Source organism: Alosa alosa, chromosome 23, assembly GCF_017589495.1.
Source record: "Alosa alosa isolate M-15738 ecotype Scorff River chromosome 23, AALO_Geno_1.1, whole genome shotgun sequence".
NCBI classification, from domain to species: Eukaryota; Metazoa; Chordata; class Actinopteri; order Clupeiformes; family Clupeidae; genus Alosa; species Alosa alosa.
This window is the reverse complement of record NC_063211.1, coordinates 24,203,466-24,226,739: the sequence shown is the minus strand read 5'-3', so window position 1 is coordinate 24,226,739 and position 23,274 is coordinate 24,203,466. Positions and strand designations below refer to the sequence as shown.

Sequence of the window (23,274 nt, the reverse complement as noted above, 5' to 3'; positions counted from 1 at the left end):
AAGGGCAAGGGGGAGGGGGCACTTTTCCCCTCAATCATAGCCTCACTGTCAGACTTTGTACCCAAGAATGTAAGCTTATTATGATCAATTAAACCCCTCTTCACACACACACACACACACACACACACACTTCGCCCACTAGGAATAGGCCTATGACCAGAAATTAAGGTGTGTCCTCATTTTGGCCAATTTCATCTAATTTTTGGACATAACTTTAATATTAACTTTAATATTATTATAACATTAGTTGACTAGTAAAGGGAACTTAAGTTGGTCACAATGTGGCATACTACTGCAAGAAAAAGGAAAATGGGTTTACATTTTATGGTGTCCTTTCAAAAGGGTAATGAAATTTATGGACAAATCACTCCTTACTGTAGGTCAACTTTAGAGCTGAATATAGGGAATTGCCCAAGGGGTATCATTGGGCACCCACCCTATTCTTATTGTGACGCCCCAGCTCTACTGTGCTGGGTCTGCCTCTTTCTCCCTTGCTGGCTATGGTATTGTGTGTGGCTTGTTCTTGTCTGTCCCTCTCTTGGCCTGTAGGAGGAGCTGTGGAGGTTCTACCTAAGTGCCTAATTGATGGCCTAATTGGAGGGTGGATAAAACTCGCGAACACACTCTCGGCAGGGCTGGCTGCAGCTCTGCTCCTTTACTTTTTGCACTACACATCCACATGCTGACCTACACGACAGTTTACTTTGCCTTACACATACTGACGTTGTAAATATCTCATTTAATAAATATACTTTCGTTTAAAACATACTTTGGTGTGGTCTCCCCTTCATGTCGTGCTCACTCCGAGCCAAGTGGTTACGACATTTGGAGTAACCCCTAGGCAACAAGAAACAGCAAAGAAAAAAAAAACCTTTAACCGACAGGTTCACCAAGATTCTGGCCTTTGGCTCCCGGACTATGATAAGCATAGCTTATTGTCATGCTTACAGGTAGTATATTTAACTGAGTGATGAAATCTTGGCTTATTAGACAAAAATGACAGATTTTCTTAAGTGTTTGAAATACTCTAAATACAATCCCTCAAAGTACTTTGTTACAAACTACATTAGATTTGTTCCAATCCTGCAAAATACAAATGACAAAATACGCTAAAGTAATTTAATACGTATTTAAAATACATATAATTAAAATACTGCCCATAGTGACTGCCTGCTGGCTGCCGCAAGGTCATTGACAGTCTATAATGCAGCGTAATATGGATAAACTACATGTTATGCAGGTTAAACCATATATGAAGCTCACAATATGAAACCATAGGCAATTGTAAAACGACATAAGCTTAATTTTAAAATTGCTTAAGAACGGTAGGCTGTTTAGAGGAGGATAAACACAATTTAGAGGTGCATAAGTGCAATTTAGAGGTGCGTAAACTCTATTTCTGAAATTCAGGAGCGTTTAGCCTCCACTACAGCCCTGGCTGGAAAGGTTGGAAGACAGAATCATGAGCCATTATGTTGTAGTCTAACTTTGGAGAGCAGATGTTGTTCCTATTAGCATCTATACATCTCAAATGCATGTTTTTGACAATTATTGAATTGAGCATATGGGCCATTGTTTTTACGAGAAGAGGATGAAAATAGTTCATCAAAAGTTCCATCTAGTAAAATGCAAACCATAAATATAAGTATTTTCCTTGTGTCATTTGTGTTATTATGTGAAATGACTCAGGCAGACCTTTGGTGTGTACATCTTTTATGTACTGTTTACAGTTGTGATATATTCGCCCTGTTATCCACAGTAACTTGTGTTCCAGAGTGATATTATTTGACTTACGTTCAAAGTTCACATGGGAAGCTCGGATGTACGTTTTTTTCTTCTTTCAGACAGTGGAGGAATTCTCTATTTATAGACTGCCATATTTCACAGGCACATTTTAGAAAAAACCTTTCAGTGTTGTGTTGACTCACACCTGAGTACGGGCCTGCTGCACAGAGTGGACGAGAGATGGAGAGAGACTACACACACACACACACTCAATTGATTATAGTCACAGATCTGGTTTTGCCCTGCAGAGGCCAAAGCCAATGTGGTTTAGAGGTAAACCAAAGTTTTGATGTCCAAGAACTGGCAGGCCGTCACAATATATATAGTCCTGATTTTATATATATATATATATATATATATATATATATATATATATAAAATATATATAAAAATCAGGACATACTATCAACGTAAGAGGTGTTACCCCATTATGTTTCCTGAAGAAGCCAGCACACGTCTGGAGTTTCCTTAGGAGAGGAAGTATGATGAAAATGGTAGGAAGCAGGCCTGTGCACTGAATGTGTGGGGCTCATGTCTGATGCATCTCTTCCCTCACAGCACCACCATGGTGGCAGAGCACACTAGTGGGACTACATCACCAACTTTGCAGAACAATCCCACGTGTCGGAGACCCAGATGGGCCCAGTGGGCCAGCACAAGGCAGCCGATGCTGGACAGCCACACTGCCTGTCCATAGAGTTTGGAGGCCGGCTCTCAATCAAACCCTTTCATTGCTGACCACATGGTAGAGGTCCAGCAGGGTCTCTGCTTTTTTTTTAACCCTTTAATGTCGGGAGTAACTCTCCAACGAGCTCGTCAGCGACCCTTCGCCTCCCCCTCGCGTATGCGCACTTGTTTTCAGAGCAAACAGCCGGAACCTGTCTGAACACTACCCGCCTTTCACGGGTATCACTTAAAGCACCATTAATAATTTGACACGTTTTTTTTCCCTCTCTTACACTCCTGACGTTAATTAGGGTAATGAACAAACCCCTGACTCTAAATGGGTCCAAGCAAATTCCATGCACCTACTTGAGCTTCATTTCCCCTGTAATTTTCCACTTATCAGCGGGGGGCCTGTGGAGTCCCATGGGAGCCAACACAGGTGGATCCTGTGATCCTGGTGGACGGGGTATGACAAGGAACCTTTTCTCATTGGGCTCTGGGCCACCATAGAAGCTACTGGGCATCTGTGTCTAGTAATGGATGTGTCCAGCAGGTTCTGTGGGGGTAGGGGGGATTGTGAACATTTGGAAAGCTAAGAATTACTCTACACTCACCTGGAATTTTCTAGATGTACTGGTATCTCACACTGTAAGTTACAGCAAGTTATTCAAACAGGAACGAGTGTGAGTGAGGACAGGGAACACCTTCATACCCATTACATTATTTGCCATTTAGCTGACGCTCTTGTCCAGAACAACATCCAGTCAACTAACTAACTACAGCGACAGTCCCCTGGAGCTGCTAAGCGCTTTGCTTAGGCACAATGGTGGCAACCCCTGGGATCTGACTCCTAACCTTCAGCTGTTCCACTCCCTGATCAGCTGTTGGACTCCCTGATCCGTAACCACTGGACCGGAGGCTGTAAGTAACCACTGGACTGGAGGCTGTAAGTGGCTGCTCTCTCCCTCTCTCATTGAAGTTCTCTGGGCTGCCTTTGACTTGGTCTCAGGCTCCTCTGCTCTCCTCTCCTCTCGCGACTGCCTGCGGGCCCTCAGGTACTTGGCAGGTGCCCCCGCCGCCGTGGCTAATAACTCGGCCGCGAGTAATGGAGGGTGTCCTGGAGGTGACTGTGATAAGAGCCACCTGCTCTGGAGGAGTCTGCCAGAGCTCACACTGAGTGTGTGCGTGTGTGTGTGTGTGTGTGTGTGTGTGTGTCTGTGAGAGAGAGTGTTAGACAGACAGGGATGATTTGTGTGTGTCTGTGTATGTGACAGTGTGTGTATGTGTGTATTCTTAAATGCGTGTGTGTGTGTGTGTGTGTGAAATATTTGTCAGAGAATATATAGCGGTATGTGTGTCTGGCTGTTGCTATCCCTGGGAGGGTGGGCCCAGGCAACTTGCGAGGGCACTGAGGATGCCTGTAGACATCTGTGTCTGCCAGCCGGGGTGAGATAGAGGGCGGACGTGATATGTGGCAGGTCCCCCGCATGAGATATCTCTCTCTCACACACACACACACACACAGAGGCACACACACATACCCACACACACACGGAGACACTCAACACACATAGAGAGAGACACTTCAGGACTTAGGACCCTGGAGGGGCTCCATCTAATGCACGGCAGGAGGCCGTAGGATTTGAGGGGTTTGACCGCGGTGAAAAATTTCAAGGCGCGAAAAAGCCCGCTTTGTGTTTGTTTGTTTGTTTATTGTTTGTTTCCTCCCAGATTGACTGATTGGCGCTATTCTTGTGAATACAAATTATCGCTGAGGGTAGGAAGAGGGACAGAGGCTCAACCCAGTTTCAAAGAAGTTTCAAACCTAAAGAGTTTATTTCACCACATTTCACACAATAATGTGTCTCTCTATGTGTGTGTGTGTGTGTGTGCAGCTCTCTTTGTGTCTGTGTGTGTATGTCTGTGAGAGAGAGAGAAAAAGGCAGACAGACATAGAGAGAGAAAAGAGAGAGAGAGAGAATGAAGACAGCCACTTGAAAGACAGAGAGATTCTGATGCCATACTGGGCTTCTGAACGACAGCAGTAGCCCGGACACAAAAGCACTTAGAGTCATAACAGACCCCCCCCAGCATCCCACCTCTCTCCCTTTCATGCTCTCGTCAAATTGAATTGCAAAATCATTGGCAATATAAAAGGCCAGAAGTTACAAAAAAACCCCTCTTAGTTTCCTGGACCGGAGATCTGTCATTCCTTTACACACAGACAGAAACACACACACACACAGGCAGACACACACGCGCACACACGCATACACTCATCTTCTTCTGATGGTTGCTTCTCACCAGGAGACCATTCCAGCCCACACACGGACGACACTATCAACGCCCAGCTGGAGGCCTGGCATTCCCAGCAGGCACCTGGGCAGGAAATCACCCTGGGCGATCGTTGCAAGGAAGCAGGAGCCAGAGAAGTCACACACATGAACACACAACACACACGCACACACACACACACACACACACACACACACACACAAAAAACGCTGGTCTTCTCTCTCATTTGCACTTGCAAGAACCTACTGCTGAGCTGCATTGCTCCAGTTCAGAGAGCAGACAGTGTCGTTCGGTTTGGAGAGTGTGTTGTTGTAAAACACTCCAACAAACAACCAGACCATCTTGAACGCAAGTGAGACACCAAATGCATTTGCCTCTGCATCTCTCCTTCCGTCTCCTCCCTGAGTGGATCTGCTGCCATTGGAACAGTACTCACAGCAGGGGTGGGCTGTTTGGTATGCATGCTTTCCTGTGTGTGTAATTGCCAAAGGTAAAAAAAAGAAGGATTTTCAAGGTAAAATAAAAAATCACTGTAAAAAAACAACAAAAAAACAGTAAGAGTATGTATGTATAGGTGTGTGTGTGTGTGTGTGTGTGTGAGTGTGTGTTATTATGATTGAAAGGCATGCCCCAAGAGGATGTGGCTGTGGAGAAACAATAGGCCAGAGGCTTTAAATGGAAAATCAGGAAGAAATGTTAGCGGCCAGTTCCCCACCCACCCACCTCGTCTGCCCCCTGTGTGAACCTCTACCCTCTGGTGACCAGGGCAGTCAAATATGTAGTGGCGGGGTCAAAAGGTCGACAGCTGACTTTATGATTAGAGCTGTAGGAAACAAGCACCACTTAATGTCCCGCTAAACCTCAGCGCCAGACGCAATTAAGCCTGGCCCGGCCCGGGACTGTCGCCAGACTTGTTTGTGAGCTAAAAGTTGAGCTCTCACACAGGAAACCAAATGCATAAGAAAGATGTTCATCACACTGAAACAAAACTAACACAAGTCTGTGGAGCTAAGGTGAGTAGCTTGTGCCTTTTCAGAGACCTGGGGAGAGGAGACCCAGATTTTTTTTCTCAGAGGTTGGTCACTGAAACATTACCACATGCCCTAATCTTATCTTAGAAGGGTTGCATAAGCAAATGTGCTTTTCCCTTATGCTAAAAGAGCTTTGTCTTCTGGAGCTGTTTACTGTGTTTGTTTGTTTTATTGCCCAGTTTTACAGCTCCCGGGACAAGCCTGGTAAATAAACCTGTTACAATGATTTATCACATGCACAATAAAAAATAAACACCCCTACACCATTTTGTCCCTCGTACCCCGCCAGACCATAGCTATTTCTGCTGCCCCTGGCTACCCATGCTGCTGTGACACCTTCAGATCTCTTTGAAGCTGCCTCAGATTAGGTTTTGGAACATAGGTCCCACCCTGGAAAATTCCTCAAAAACACAAAGGTTCCCAGTCAACAAAAGCCCTTATAACAGGTGCAAAAACATTCAGCATGTGCTAAACAAATAGCAAAGTGCGAGACTGCCAAGTTTTGTTCTCATTTAACCAGTAAATTTGGTTTGGCGTAGAAAAGTGAAAAGAGTGTGACAAGAAGTAATAAGAGCCATAGCTTATTCAATTCAATTTGTATTGTACTTTTCTACATCAATAACAGAAAATGGAATCTGGTTAGAAGAGTTACTGCTGTTCCACTTATTCTAGCCAGGGATGTAATTCAGCCGTAGCTGAAGCAATAGAGTGCAAAGAAACGGGTGCCAGAACAAGTCCAAAAAGTGGCCAACCACGGCGTGTACTGCGTAATTAACCTATGTGTACTAACAAACTTGACAAATTCATTTCTTTTCTTCTTTTTTTCTCTCTCTCTCCCTCTGTCTCCTTCTTGGTCAGTCCCAGTAGAACATCCCAGCGGTGGTTTGACACCCTGCCAGTGACCTCCGCAGGCTTCTCCCCTCAGGATCTCCAGAGGTGACCGGTGGGGTCACTGTCCTCGGCCCTCTCACTTACACAACGACTTCCCCCTGGGCCTCACGGCCAAAAACAATAGCCCTGAGGGAGAGGGAGGGGAGTGATGGGGGGAGGAGGGGGGGTGAGAGGAGGGAAGGGAGAAACAGCCTGCAGAGCTAAAGGTTATCACTTTTATAACAGGAATCAGAGCCAAGAGCTGGGATAAATAGGACACAGTCGTTTGGGACAACTGCTTTGGTGGGGTGGGGGTGCTGCCGACACGTCATTAACATCATTGTTAGAGGACACAGGTTCAGAGACAGGCCCACAGCACTGGTAATTACACATGGTCACTTCACTGGGCTTCAACCTTAGCATTCTCCATTGTTATGCAGTTGTCGTTTTTCTGCAACTATATAGACAAAAGGCTGAGGGTTTGCTAGCTCTATTCTGAGAGGTTCTGAGAGTACCTCTGGGCCACCGTACTCAATTGGCCTGATGAAGATGAATATGAGAAATGTCCACAGGCTTGTTTTGAGGCTTATCTGCTGAATGGTGAACCTACCTTTTTACCTTCCTATTGAACGTGTCAAATCAGCATACATGTCTGTGCCGAGGTAAGGGTGTGATCACCGAGAGACAAAAAGACCACGGATTTGAAAGAGCTGACCCTTCAGAAAACATGGCCGCCAAACACAGGGATGAAAAGAGGTGGAAAATGCAGGTTGGCAAGCGAACAATAGCCTTGCCAGTTATGATTACTCCTGGCCCAGGCAGTTGCCAGCAGAGGAGCCTGTGTTTTACAACAGACATCACAGTTATTGTGTAATCCATATGCTGCCATTGTGTGTTTGTTGTGTGTGTGGATGTCTGTCCATATTTGTGTGTGTGAGGGTGTGTGTGTATGTGTGTGTGCCTGTAGCAAAGACATTGTGTTATACCTTCTGTATTTTTCCCCCAGTAATTTGGAAAATAATTCCTGTCAGATAAAAACCATGACGATAAGTTATACACTTAGAGAGTGTACTTTTATATATTTTTAGGAATGTACATTTTAAGAATAGGTGATAAAACAAATAAAAAAAGGATTCTCACTGATATGTATGTGGTGAGAATGAACTCCCTTTCTCTAAATGTAGCTAAACAACATGCTTGTCTTGTAACAGTACAGTAGTATGTATTTTGTTCTACTTGTGTGTCGCTATATAGGAACAATGCAGTGCGCTTCAGCCTCCCAGACTAGTGTGTGCTGAAGTGTGTCTTACAGCTGAGCATGCCAAAGCCTGGTGTCCATGAATAATGGGTGAGCCGAGACTGCGTTTCGACTTGTACGAGCGCTATGCGTGTGAGGGTGCACATTTGTGCATGCATGTGTGTGTTTGTGTGTGTGTGTGGTGGGGTACACCACATCTGCGCCACAAATGGGACCGCAGCATATGTGTTCACCAGATGTGCCTCTTGGGGGGAGAGGAAGAGAAGCCGACAGAAACACAACTGTTAAGACAATTGTCAGATTGTACTCTTAACAAATACAGACACAGCAGGCAGGGTTGACTAAATAGACATATGCCTCAGCAGTGAGTCGTAAAATATTTGAAGTGCTCTTTTTTACTTATACATTTATTCATTTAGCTGATGCTGTAACACAACTAAGTAAAGAGAAGGTACAGGGCAAATAGGAGTCATGATAGGGAGCATACTGTATGCCTTTATGAGAGCATGCAAGTAAGAGGGTGTGGAACCAGAGATCACTTTGTATACCAGCATTAGTGATTTGAATTTGATGCGGGCGGCTACTGGTGGAGCTTGATGAGATCATTCTGGATCATCTGTAAGGGTTTCACTGTGCATGCCGGGAGGCCCATGTGTTTTAGTCTTAGATGTGTGAAAGGACTGACTAGGTTAAAAAGGTTTTAAAAATTGACAGGTTTAGAAAGTTAGCACACCATCTATCTGATTTTTCTCCCTCCTCAAGAATTACCAAATGAACATTGTGGACTCATAGTACAACCCCAAATCAGACGTTGTGTAAAATGCGAATAAAACAGAATGTAATAATATGCAAATCTTGATAACTCATATTTAGTTGCCAAAAGGACACAGACAACATATCAATGTTAAAAATGAAAAATGTGACTTTTTCATGGAAAAACATTACATTTGATACCAGCAACAAGTTTCAAAAAAAGTTGGGACAGGGGTAAAAAAATGTTGGAAAAGTTGTGTAATGATAAAGAAAACAAAAGGAGGAATGTCTCACAACTAATTAGGGTAACTGGCAACATGATTCAGAAATGCTAGTGTAAACTTTACCATGCAACAGCCAAAATTGTATTTAGATATGATACAGAAATACCACCATCTTATCTGGGCCTGAGCTTCTTTAAAATGGACTGACGTAACATGGGAAAAGGTCCTGTGGTTAGACCAATCAAAATTTGCAATTGTTTTTGGAAATGATGGACTCATCTGAGCTAAAGAGGAGAGGGCCTATCCAAGTATTCAACCTATCCATCTTGTTTTAGTGCTCAGTTCGAAACCCAACCTCTATGACGGTGTGGATGTGCATTAGTGCCTACAGCATGGGCATCTTGCACTTCTGGCAAAGCAAAATCAATTTTGAATTATGTATACATTACATCAACATATACTGCCATCCAGGCAATGTTTTTTTCAAGGGAAGACCTTGAATGTTTCAGGAAAACAATGCCAAAATTAATTCTGCACATTATAAACAGTATAAACAGTATTTCTCCATAGAGGAAGAGTCCAGGTGCTAAAATGGCCTGTCTGCAGTCCAGACCTGTCAAATTAGGTGCATCATGGAATGAAAAACAAGATTTTCCAACTTTTTTGAAACATGTTGCTGGCATGAAATTCAAAATGATCATATATTTTCCATGAAATAGTCAAAATTGTCATTGTCAACATATGATATGTTGTCTATGTCCTTTTTGCTGCTAAATATGGGTTTACAAGACAGAATGTGATAACATGGGTTTGTATATTATCACATTCTGTTTTTATTTGCATTTCACACAACGTCCCAACTCCCAACTTTGTCTGATTTGGGGTTGTGTTACCTGAGGCGTTTGTGAATCAAACTCTCCCCTTAGTGTGCTATGTTCTAGTAAGGCTGTGGTTGCCATCAGCATGATCATTTAGCGTAACACTAGCTCATGGTTTCTTTTGTTAAAAACCACACTATAGTGATATCTTGCACCAATTCAAAAAGCCATGCAACATATCCTACACTGGTGATATTAGTTACCACAGTATGACAATGTCATAACTGCTTGTAATTCTCTACTTTTTATTGTCATGTTTTACAGATGAATGGCCACAGACAACTGAAGATTAGTTCAACAGGAATGGCCATCTATCATAATCTAACCCCAGTGGAGTTTTTCTTAACCCAATGGATAAGTGGGGCGTACACTTTGCCCTCTGGACATAATGAATCAGGACAGAGTACACTGTGAGTACTGGAGCTATGACCACATGCCGGCATGTCACATTTTTTTTTTTACAGAACGCTAACATTATAACATACGTTATGTTTTTCTTTTGTTGGCTCTTTGTTTGCATTCTACCTCACTTGAAATTTGTCCATCTTGTGAATTACGGCATATAAGCATAAATAACAATGAAATGGGACATATCCATCAGGTACCTACATGGGAACTCATAAATAACCCAGTGATGTTTGGAAATAAATAAGAATGTTGAATTTAATTATTTTATTTATGTATTTAGCTGACGTTTTTACCAAAGCGACAGATACCAATTGCAGGGGCCAGTCGGACTTAACTGCCTTGCTCAAGGGCACGATGGAGTCAAATCCACAACATAAGCCAGTCTACTACCACTACCACCAAATATGATGTCACGTAGAGAGGTGTCACAAAGGCACATTTATAAAGAGAGAAGGAAGTGTACACAAATCAGACACAGACACAGTGTGAGCCTTTGCATCACTCTCAGTTCACTCTGTGTCAGTACCCCGAGGGGCTCCCCTGCTGCTTCTATGTAAATTAATCCAGTGGTCTTAATTTCAATGAGCAATATCACGTTATACAAATGCATGCAAACTCGTTGACTCAGGGAAGAGCCTCTGTGTGGACCTTGTGTCAAGTCGATGCTGGCCAGCTTTCCATATCCCCAACAGATAGCATGGAAATGACTTCTTTGGCTAGCGGTTGGTGGGCATTTTGCATACCGTATGCAAACTTCCACACTGTAATGAAAGCCACTGTGTGCATTCAAACTGTACACACACATGCATACATGTGCGCATACACACACACACACACACACACACACACACACACACAGAGAGAGAGAGGGAGTATTCATTAACTTTACAACTCCATGTTTGACTTCATGTAAACTACTGTGAGATAATTTAAGATGTAAAATTTGTGAATCACTCGTCTTCATTGTATTCAAGCAGTTAAGTCAAACATTGGTCACTTGTGATACTGACTATGTAGTTGGGCTTTAGTTTTGTAGGGTATTTTCCAATTGTTTTTACATTTCAAGTCATTTCATGCATTGTGTCCATTGAAGCAGATTGGAAGCCCATGGATGTAAACATACTAGCTTTTTCAGAAGCAATTCAATTCAGAATTTGCACTGGCAATAAAATCCCTTTCAGTCAGATACTCATCCATGTGTATGACAAACTAGAAACAAGTCACTATGCAACTCCTCAGAATGAACACCTCCCCTTGGCTCCCGAAATGTCTACCAGCCATCAAGCTCCAACTCATGTCTCAGTGTTTCCCACAGAATTGAAGGTGGTAGGTTTGAAGAATTAACTGGAATGCAACAGTTTTTAACAAATTAGCGCAGCGTGGTTATGATGCTAGTCAGATTTAAGCACAATTTAGTACAACCTGGAAAATCATTGTGTGGTGGTCAATGTTGATATTGTGGTGGGCCGCCACAAATAAGTCAATGTATGGGAAACACTGTGCCTGACTCCCACACCTGATAGTGTGGTTTTAAACCCTGTTCAGTATATTAACCAAGCATGAACCAGTCCGCCGTCTCAGTGTCACTCCTGAATTCTAGAAAAGGTGCTTGTTGACCGTCATACCTTTTGGGCTCCATGGTGTTGCACCCAAACCCATCCTCAACACGGGCTGTAGAAATGCTGTTTAAATGTACATCACTAAACTAAAACATTGCTAAATCTGCCTAACAGGTAACATCAATTTGGTTTACTTTATTTTTTCCGGGTTGAAGCATCACATCCCCTTTCTGGTAATATGAAGAATTGAATACATTCTCTAAATAATGTCATACACTGCAATACTGCACTTGAAAAGCATGATTATCCCTGATGTTCAAGAAAAACCAGGTCATGATCATTGGTGTGAAGTATGCTGTGATCTCAAAGATTTGTCCAGCTAATCTCCAACATTGTCCCGTACAGTATTATTTAAATAGTTGCATTTAGATTCTCATCAGAATTCCGGTATGCAAAGCCTGTTACAAAGTATGCCTAGTGGGCCTCCTATGTGTCACAAATGCTCCAAGCTGATAAAACTATTGGTATGCTGTGCACAACATCTAAGTGAAATCAGGCAAACGGCACTGATGCAGAAGGGAACATTTTGTAAAAGATGTTTTGTAGAGTGTTTGTTTGTTTGCTCAGAGTACAATTCTGCTTTCAGTGTGTGACTTTGAAAGGGAGGCCCTGATGGGGCTGTTTGAGGGCTGCTTTTGGGGCACTGCACAACCCCTCTGTGGGGTGGACGTGCTCGCTCAAAGAGACACCTTTCAGCTTCCTCCATCTTCAAAGACCAAATGTGGACTCTGGTTCAGAAACCTTAAGTGGATTCACCCAGGAAGGCGGGGGACTTGGAGGGGGTGGAGAGAGAGAGAGAGAGAGAGAGAGAGAGAGAGAGAGAGAGAGAGAGAAAGGAGAGCTTGCTTTCTGCCAGTGCTGGACACAAAGCTGGGATTGTTCGCCTGCTGTCTGTCTGCTGAAGCTAACAATGTGCCATTCTGTACCTCGGCAGAACTTAATTTATTCCAACTCTATGCCCTGACCTGCAATCTCTCCTCCTCCTCCTCCCTTTCTCTACCCTCTAACGACCCCGCCCCTGTGCTCACTCTCGGTCCATCTGACCCATCCATGCCTCATACACCCCCCGTTTCAGCATCCAAAATGCCCCCTTACCCCCCCAGTGGAGGCCCCTGGCAGGATCTCCATTAGACAGACGCTAGTACTGTTCACCTCTTTCTGCACTACATCCATTCCCACTTCTGAATAGAGAGAGAGAGAGAGAGAGAGAGTGAGAAGGAGAGAGAGAGAGAGAGAGAGAGAGAGAGAGAGAGAGAGAGAGAGAGAGAGAGCATCAAGTATGTGTTTGTGTGTGTATGTGTTGAGTTGAGTTGATGTGTACTCATGTGTAGTTTTGTGAGGGCTTAGGTATGTGTTATTTATGTGAGTGTGTGTGTGTGTGTGTGTGTGTGTGTGTGTGTGTGTGTGTGTGTGTGTAAGAGAGAGAGAGAGGGAGAGAGAGAGTGTGTTTCTTTCTGTGTGTAGGTATGCATGTTGACGAGTGTGGTTGAATTTATGTCTGGTTTGTTAGTGGATGTGTGTGTGTGCGCGCCTGTCTGTGTGTGTGTGTTTGTGTGTATGTGTGTGTGTGTGTGTATGTGTATGTGTGTGTGCTTGTGTGTATGTCTCCCTGTGTGTGTGTGTGTGTGTGTGTGTGTGTGTGTGTGTGTGTGTGTGTGTGTGTGTGTTTGGGGGTGTGGAGGGAGGAGGAATGGCAGCCGAGCGGGAGAGGAACAGAGCCTGCTTTGTTGACAGCAACGGCAAAAAGTTCTGGAACCACGTTCAATCATTTACACTCCATCCCCGGCACCACACTGCATTAATGCGATCAACATCAAGCCTGGTGCGAGCATTTCTTCCACATTTTCTCTCCCCCCCCCAACCCACCCCCCACCCCCTGCCGTGTTGCTTCCAGTAGGGGTGAATAGCACACTTGCTAACATTCCAGGCATGCACTCACCAACCACTCCTCCTGACTGACCCGAAAAAAAAAGAGAAAACAACTAGACTAAAACAGAGCCTTGGGTATTGAAATGGGAAGAGAGGGCCAAGGAACCAAAAAGCTTTGCTTGGCAGGGATGACGCTGATTCTTAATAAGTAACTTCCTAGGCATGGAGAGCGCTAGAGTGGCCTGAGGCGGAGGTTAGAGAGAGAGAGAGAGAGTGAGAGACAGAGGGAGAGAAAGGGGGGGGGAGAGAGAGAGTGGGACAGAGAAAGGCACCGTGAGTTTTTGCAAGCCAGGCCCAGCACTGCAGTTGAGTAATAGTGCTGTGCGTTTTCTCTTCCGTACATTTCACAGCCTATATGGAATACAAATCTCTATTATGTTCAGTCTGGAACAGGATGTTATGAGAAAAAAAGTTCAAACTCACAAATCCCTCAACTTGTAAACATGTGTTCAATTATTGTTTGGTGGAATGGGATTTGGTCACATTGACAGATACACGGCCCTCTGAGAAAATAGACATCTTTAATCAAGACTCAGATGACAGTCTACATGGATTTGCACAAAGGGAAAACACACATAGCCTCTAATCCAATCCGACTGAACTAGCTCAGTGTATTTACTAACACTGGAGACTGAGCATGAAGCAAAGGCTCTCAAATGAAGTGACACACCATACTGAACATTGTTTTTTCTATGTATTGTCAATATAATTTAGCCAATTTAGTATTACACAGCCTTGCACAACTATGGCAAATTCAAGATCTGAACTATGTTTAGTCTTTAGTAATACAAAACACACTTTTTCCACATAGATGGGAAGGTCCAGCAAGTCCACCTGATCTATACATGTCATGAACACAGTGATATTGGATAGTTTCCTAAAATGCATTTAATACAAATGTAAGCAAGAAATACAAGAAATAATTGTGTATGATAAGGTATAATATTGGACATTCAAGACTTTAAAAGTGTGAAATGACTTTTTAAAAGTGTTTTCAGAACTCGGCTCTTGGATGTCCAGCCCTCAGATGACTACATGACCATTTGTGGGTGGACAGACTGGCGGCCTGTGTCTCTCCTGAGCGCTGATGTCAGGCTCGGTATTGTAATGGTGGCTCTGACCACGTTACCGTGACTAGTGCCGCCCATCACCGGTCCTCGGACCAATGCTTCACAGTCATATGGCCTGGCAGGGTCCAGGGTAGCGCTCCCATCAGTCTTCGCACGCACACACACACACACACACACACACACACACACACACACACACACACACACACACACACACACACACACACACACACACACACACACACACACACACACACACAAACAGAGCCAAGGCAGACCAACAATCCTCTGTATTGTACGAGTGGGCTGGATTGTTCTGGCATCTGGTGAGACTGTTTGAAGCAGCCATTTCGGGACGTCAAGCGAAAGTGGATCAGGAGAGAAGGGGGTGAGAGAGTGGGAAGAGAGAGAGAGAGAGAGAGAGCTCTTTGCCAGGCGCCCCCTGTGTCTTTGTCTTTTTTCGGGCCAGAAAAACGAATCCTTCCCCTGACCAGACTGTTGAGCTCAGTCAGCAGAGATGAGGCCTTCCACTGAGACATAAGGGCTTTCATCCCTCAGAAATATGTTCCTTCGCTGCTCAAAACTGGAGCTTTTCTGCCTTTTTTTGCAACACCAAAGTGTTTCTCCACAAAGCCTTGAAAGAAGTGGCTGTACCTGTCACTCAACTTTAAAATCCTGTCACTGAATAACTTTAAGTGGGACAGGGAGCCATCATCACTCACTGGCCCTGGGCAGAATGTGGCTTGACTCTTGAATATCTCCTCAACACAGATGTACACCAGAGACTCTAGTCTATACCTCAACATGGTCGCCTGTGTGTCAGTGAATGCCATTCACCTGAAGGAAACGCCCTGTCTGAAAAAGCCAAACCAACAACAACAACCAGCTCAGGTCCCAGGGCAGTCCTTAGTCTGGATCCCAAACGGATCCCACCCTCATCTGGGCCAGGTGCGGCGTGTTGTCAGTCACCCTCCGGGCCCCTCAGGAGCTCGTCATGAATAGAGCATTGCTTTTCAACAGGAAAAGGGAGGCTTTAAACCATAGGGGGTCGGCTCTAAGATTTCCACACAGGCATGAAGGGGTTGGGTGCTACATAATTGGATACAGTTTACATATGAATGCGGGAGTCTTGTTTTTGTGTGCCTACGAGACCGTGAATGGGGGCAAAAAAAAAGAGGTTAAAGTGTAATGATAAACTTTTCCATGTGTGCCATTTAGATTTTCAAAGAGGTTTGTTAGCTAATGTATGGACAATGCTGGCACAGGCAAATGTCAGTGTAACACAGGCAGATAATTAGGCTAGACTGGATAGCGCAGTGCGTCTCCCAATCTGAAATGCCACGAGTACTTTACGCGTTTGAGCCTTGTGTGCTCCTAAATCCACTCGGCTAACCTGTAGGACCAAATGAATTCAAACTCAGCAGTTCACTTCTGCTCGCTCCTGTCACTGTTTTCACACCAAACTGCATGCTGCATAGGCAGTTTTGCCAGTACATATTCTGAGTAAGTTTGCTAATTAGAAAAATAGTCGTGTTGTTTGAGACAAGGCTGTGTGTTTAAATCTGTGTAAATGAGAGGCCACACCTGCATGGTGGAGCTGTGTTTTCTGGAAAGTATTCGCCGGTAACTCTCGAGAGGCCCCACCGATATGTTCGAAAACACCTGAAAAGCAGCTCCAGAACAGGTCCTCTTTCTTTGTCTCTTTCCTCGTGTAGCTAAAGCAATATTTATCCTTTAAGGAGTAATTAAGTACCTGAGTACATGGGAGAGTTTGCTGTGTTTGCCTCTCTCTCTCTCTCTCTCTCTCTCTCTCTCTTTTCTTTCTGTTTAATTTTCTGTTAGAACCCTATTCAGCACCCCACCCCCCCTCTGGCGGCTGACAGGCCAAGGCCTCCCGGTAACTGATTCATTCCGCACTCCCCTCCGGCATGGGGCCACACTCCCCCGAGCAAGTGGGCTTAGAGATTCCTGGGACATTATTTATGAACGCGCCCCCCCACCCTCCCCTCCTTCCGTTTGGGCTCCACACCCCCAGCACTACCCCCACCTCAGCCCCCCCTCCTCCTCTCTCCTCTCTCTCCCCTCCCCTCTTTCTCCTCCTACCCTCTCCTTCGAGGACCCTGGCTCGCGGGCTCGGCAGGGGTTGTGTTTTCTAAGGAGCCCTTTCTTCTGGGTCACAGAGCCCAGGTAACCACAGGAAGTAGTTGAGAGGTTTTCCAGTCCCGAGCGCATGTGGCCATCTCGCCGCAGGAACTTCCTATTTTGGCTGCGGCCGTTTCCAGCAGGCCCTCACAGGCTTCAACCCACCCTTCTTCCCCCCTCCACACACACACACACACACACACGCACACACGCACACACACACACACACACACACACACACACACACACACACACACACACACACACACTGCCTCCCTCCTTCTCTCCCCATTGCCAGAGTAATGTGTGTCAGGGCGCATTAGTGCTTGTGTTGGGAGGATGGAAAACTGACGAATGTAGGCTGTGCGTGATTTGCCTCTTTTTCTTTCCTATTTTTTTTTTCTCTCTCCCTTACACTCACTTACACTTACTCGCTGACAGCATTACAGAGACTACTGTATGGGAAATGTTCCAAGCAAGAATCAGAATCGGTCTTATTTGCAATGTAGCTTGGCGTTGGAAACATGACCGATTCCATGAGTACACGCCGTGAGTACACACTGTGAAATAGAACAAGTCTGACTCTGACTGCAGCTGCAGAAATAAAGAGGTTTGCAGTCATTACGAGATCATTTTATACACCATTTAACCAGTCGAGTTATTCCAAAGTGTACCGTCAGAGCGATTTGAGCCGAATGGGCACATTAGGTAGCAGTGTGCTGAGAGAAATGCTTGTGTCAGGGTTGTTCAGAACATACTAGCAGCTATTTGCGTTTCTCTTCATTACAATCAAAAGTCGTTTGGGCAGATATCCACAAAGACAGCTCCAATGAGCGTTGTGATCATGTCCTCATCTGCTTGTCAATTTGGCACCATTTTTCTACAATTTTACCAGTCGCCCTAATACAGTACAACTCTTTCTACAGCAATAACGTTTCAAACCAGGAATGCCAAGCCGAAGCACATCTGTTATGGCTGGCCTCTCTCCAGGCGTACTTCTCAGCGCATGTCTACCATGCTGGAATGATGTTTGGCTGTGAGAGGCCCTGAGGCACTGGAAAACGAGGGTCAAAAACCCTTCAGCCACACAACAATGTCACAAAACAACAACTCTATCTGTTCCACAGCCCTATAGTGACCACTCACAATAGACTCTTTGTTTTCTGAAATATGGCACCTGCATTCATTTCACACACGATACCCTCCACAGTCCCTCTTTCTTGCATCCTCTCTCTCTCTCTCTCTCTCTCTCTCTCTCTCTCTCCTGTCTCGACACTACCTTATCTATACCTCCTTGCTTATTTTGAATTGGAGAGGAATCTCTGGCATGCCAACCATCCTTCATGCTACTGACATTTTTTTTTTGTCTTTGGGGCTGTATGTGAGACCTCACCTTAGTTGCTGTCGGTGGGGCAGGATGGGAGTGTGTATGTGTGGGGGTGGGGTGGGGGTTTGGGGTCTGGCGAAATCGCTGCACCTGCATCCCGTAACCTGACACCCCGGCCCTTGGCCCCCTCATAGTTGTGTGACAGACTCAAGAGATCAATTTCCTCTCATTTGGAGGAGTAGGGAGCTGTTCTGACAAGGCCCAGGCTCAACCCCTCATCCTGGGCCATGGCTCAACCACCTCATCCATGGGGGCCGTGGTGGTAGTCTTTGTTTTAGGAAAAGTGTGAAGGATGTTATTTTAGATTTGAACAGCATTGTTACAGTGCTAAATCATTGTCAGTAAATTGCAAAATACATTATATATATTAAATATAATTAATATATATATATATATATATATATATATATATATATATATATTTCAATTATATTTAATAATGAAGGTAAACATGAGTACCACTCTGACATTCTGATAGCTTTAGATTATATTTATATTTATAGATTTATATTTGCAACTGAGACCATATATTCAAGTGCAAAATAACATGTCATAGCAGCCATTTGGCTTTGTATTTCATAGATAACGTCATGGGGCCAAAGGAATGGTAGTGCTCCCCTCACTGCTCTTCATGATGTGGTCAGTCCATCTTGAGATATGACACGCTCACTGACAGCCCATCTCACCAGAGCCTGTTAACCATATTTGCACTTCAGTATGCAGTGGCTACAGTGAGGACTCTTGGAGAGGGCCAAAGGTGTTTTTTATGCCAGGTTTGCCATCAGGCCACCGTTCTGTGTTCTGTTCAGTTGAATGCTTACAGCGGACAATACCCGGTAGGGGGAAGAGACTCACAGCATGATTAATCACCATTATTTTTGTGATTAGTAAGTTAACATTTGTGATGTCCTCTAAGGTCTCTTTTTGTCTTCCAGAACCCCACATGTCTGTTCCTTGCTTAGAAAATACAACCCTTCAAATCCCAAATCAGACCAATAGCTTGACTACCAGCAAATAAGACAGACATCTGACAGAGAGAATTGTACCTTTCAGATGGTGAAATTTGGTCAAACTAGCCTTTGGACATATCTACCATGGAGGAGAGCACAATAAACTAAACAAACCCAGGAGTAACGCTTGTCAGCCAGTAAAGGGTGTGTGTGTGTGTGTGTGTGTGTGTGTGTGTGTGTGTGAGAGAGAGAGAGAGAGAGAGAGAGAGTGAGAGAGAGGTGAGAGAGAGAAAGAGAGAAACTGCATATATGTGTTGTGTGTGTGTGTGTGTGTGTGTGTGTGTCTGAGGGAGAGAGAAAGAGAGAGCATATGTGTGTGTGTGTGTGTGTGTGTGTGTGTGTGTGTGTGTGTGTGTGTGTGTGTGTGTGTGTGTGTGTGCGCGCGCACGCACATGTGGTTGTGTGGGTATCCGTCTTCGTTACAGTCACCTTGTGCCATTACCCAAATCTGTTTGAGATTAGGTCTAAAAATAAATGGCCGCGGCACAGGAATGTTTTCATGTGAGGAGATATTGGGACCAGCTTGCCTGATAGAGCAGCTTGCCAGTGTGGCCCAGACCTCCCGGGTGCCAGCAGCACTGGCTCAGCCAACCTCCAAATCCTTTCGGATATTGCCTGTTTGATAGAATAACATCACAGGAAACCACTCCAAATGTCACTTTCTTTCTCTTTTCCATGTGTTTGTGTGTGTGTGTGTGTGTGTGTGTGTGTGTGTGTGTGTGTGTGTGTGTGTGTGTGTGTGTGTGTGTGTGTGTGTGTGTGTGTGTGTGTGTGCGTGCGTGCGTGCGTGCGTGTGTATTTCTCAGAGCATGATGTTGAAGGCCAAAGTGATTTCGTGGCACTGAACTAGGCTGAGCCACTTTACGGTCCAAGGAGTTTAGCCGGTTTCATATTTTCACATTCTGACCACAGATTATACATTGCCAAAGAACATCTGCCAGTAATAAAAATGTATATTTGCATGGGACCCACAAAACCATAACACAGAATACTGCATTTTGGGCTGCCACGCTCGTAAGCACAACTCATGAAAAAGCTGCTGGAAAAAGGATATACAATATGTAATATGTCATAGCCAAACATGATTATGGTTATGCCTGAACAAGATTTTAAGTCCATGAGCAAATGAGTTTTTAGTGAGTTATGCAGTGTATGGCAGTGAGGCAGTGAAATCAAAAGGAAGAGTATAAAAAGGCAAAACAGAAAGGCTCTGCGCTGCAAATGGAAAAAGAGCATTTGCGCAAAACAGGCTGAACTCTCTCGGAGGAATGCTGTGAGTTTGCGAGCTGCAATTTCCTGTCAAGGTGAGTAGGTGTTCAGTTCCTGTGTGGGGCTGTGTGGTGTCAGGGTGCACGCCGTGGCCGGATGAAACGAGAGGGTCTCAAGGTTCACTCCAGCCCCTAATGACTCCCAGTCTGGAGTCTCAGGCCCCTTTTTCTTCTCTAACAATACACCATCACCCCCCACCCCCGCCCTCACACACACACACACACACACACACACACACACACTTCTATGTCTTTTCTTGGGCTGTAACCTTTACCGGACCGTAACAACAACACTAGGCTTCTCTCACGGCTCGACATGCTTGCTGGACTAATAAAACAGCTCCATGGTATATTGTGAAAGGGTACCTGGGAGATAAGGCTTTGTTGAGGGAACACGAAACATCAGAGCCAACGAAGGTCGAGTCAGAAATACTTCGACTTTTTTTTGGGGGGGGAGTGATTGACCACACGTGAAAGTGATCTTGGGGTCTTTAATTGTTTCTTTGTTTTAATCAGTGGACAATGTTTTGTTGCTTTTAATTTCAGGTGTCATCCAGTCTGTGCTTGCTTTGCTAATAAGGGCAAGCTGTATTTTTATTTGCATTTCATTCAGGCCCCGCCGGTGCCCTTCACCTCATCAACTGCCCCCAACACACACACACACACACACACACACACACTCTCTCTCTCTCTCTCTCTCTCTCTCTCTCTCTCTCTCTCTTTATCTCTGCTGAATGTATAACAAACGTCAAAACACCTCCATTGGAACCTTAAAAATTGTGGCAACATGCCAGCTTTCATGTGCAACCATTTGGTCTTCAGATTCAAAACAGACAATACCCATCCTTCCTTTGCGATTTGCAGACTGTAAGATCATGCAGGGGTGTTTTGTCTGTTGGATGTTTAAGGTTTGCAGCCATGTTTTCTGTCTGACTACTTATGGGATGGGGCTCCTCGTAAGTAGAAGAATGTGGACAAGGAATTGGAAGAGGACAAAGCATATCCTTTGACAACAAACACAGGAAACAAATCTACTGGTGTTGTGTAATTACATCTATCTTTTCTGACTCACCTTTGACCTTTCCCATGCATAAATGACTGACAAGCTATACATTCCATTAAAAATAAGGAAGGTGTTCAATGAGCGTCTCCTGTGATTAAATGTACAGGGATAAAAACTAGAGAGGTAATAAGCTCTATATTATGTGATACAATAGATAGCTATGCTAGGATGTGTTCTGTATGTGGGGGTGGAGTAGCACTCTTAAAGCGATAGTTTGGAGTAATTTCACCCTAGGGTCCTTTGCACCATGACCCCGAGCCAAACACCCTCCCAGAACCTGTTTTCCCTTGGTCGAACACTAGTCGAGTAGCGCTGTCAGAAACTAATGAGTTTCTGCCAGGATTTTAACGGGCTTTTCCCAAATCACAAAAGTAACGTTGACGCAGCGGTATAGTAGCAGATAGTAGCATCCATCAGGCAAGTGTTATTTAAATAAACTCCTGGTGTACCTACAAACTTTTCAATGCCTCGTTTTATGAGTAAAGAACATACTGTAGAAGTTTGGTACCATTCAGGGCATTATTAGTGGGGTCATTTACGAGATAAAAGTTGGTTCCATTACGCCTGCAGAAACTCATTAGTTTCTGACAGCTTTCGACCAGGGTTGGACCAAGGGAAAACAGGTTCTGGGAGGGTGTTTGGCTCGGGGTCATGGTGCAAAGGACCATAGGGTGAAATTACTCCGAACCATCGCTTTAAGTTAAAAGTTGCCTGTAATCTTGTTTGTGTGACTGGCAGTATCACACAGTCTCACTACTGAGACCTTACATTGAAACACCAGAGGGCTTCTGAGCGGTTTACTTCCACAGTAACAATAATAAAGTATATGTCTGTCCATCTGTAAAATTGCTTAGTCATGACAAATACACATAATTTAAACCTGGTAAAGTCAACTTTATTTCAAGATAAGTCCAATAATATTTGACCGCTGGCCTATGAAAAGATAAGGAGCGATGCTACGCTGGTATTTGTCCACTGTGGATGCAGAGCTGGCATCCTCCGCACTATCAAAGGCCAGGCTCTGGTTAGTGTTCTCACTTCGCGCCTGTGACAAGCCCGCGTGCCAAGCCAGCACCCTAACAAGGTGTCTGTGCTTGGTGTCACCGGTAGATTGTAGTGTGTGTGTGTGTGTGTGTGTGTAGTGAGTCTTTTTTCAGTGGTCTGGCCTCTCTCTCTCACTGTCTCTCTAGATGAGGTTAGATATGAGCATCTTTGTGTGTATAGTTTCAACTGGTTCCCTATAGACCTCATCTGATTAAGCCACAGTTGTCTGAAACATTTCAAACTTCTCCCCTCCTTTTCAAACATAATCTACAAGCTCATATCCTCTCTTCACAAAATCTACGTTAGAGTAATAACAAACTTCTACTGTGAGCAGCACAACTCAACACAACACAGCAACACAAGCCTACTAGATGGCCTGCACCGTGACTGAGGCAAAACAAAGTGACCCCTCCTGAGAGCACGTTGCTGTCCCCTTGGCCCGTCTGTCTGCTACAGGGGGTCATTCAGAGCATGGCAGGAGTCAGCAGGACGAAGGTGCACCCCTGAGATCGGAACATTGTTTATATTTATGGCTGCCACAGAGCACTAAAATGGCTATTGCCTGCAGGTAGTT

General features: G+C 44.6%; 1 long non-coding RNA gene across 1 annotated transcript; it reads left to right on the top strand.

The window, feature by feature from the left end:
- Nucleotides 1-5,289: 5,289 nt before the first annotated feature.
- On the top strand, nucleotides 5,290-10,195 carry LOC125288239. Its single transcript, XR_007192468.1, has 3 exons — nucleotides 5,290-6,713; nucleotides 7,902-7,995; nucleotides 10,025-10,195. It is a non-coding gene; the product is annotated as an uncharacterized LOC125288239 (long non-coding RNA).
- The last annotated feature ends 13,079 nt before the right edge of the window (nucleotides 10,196-23,274 follow it).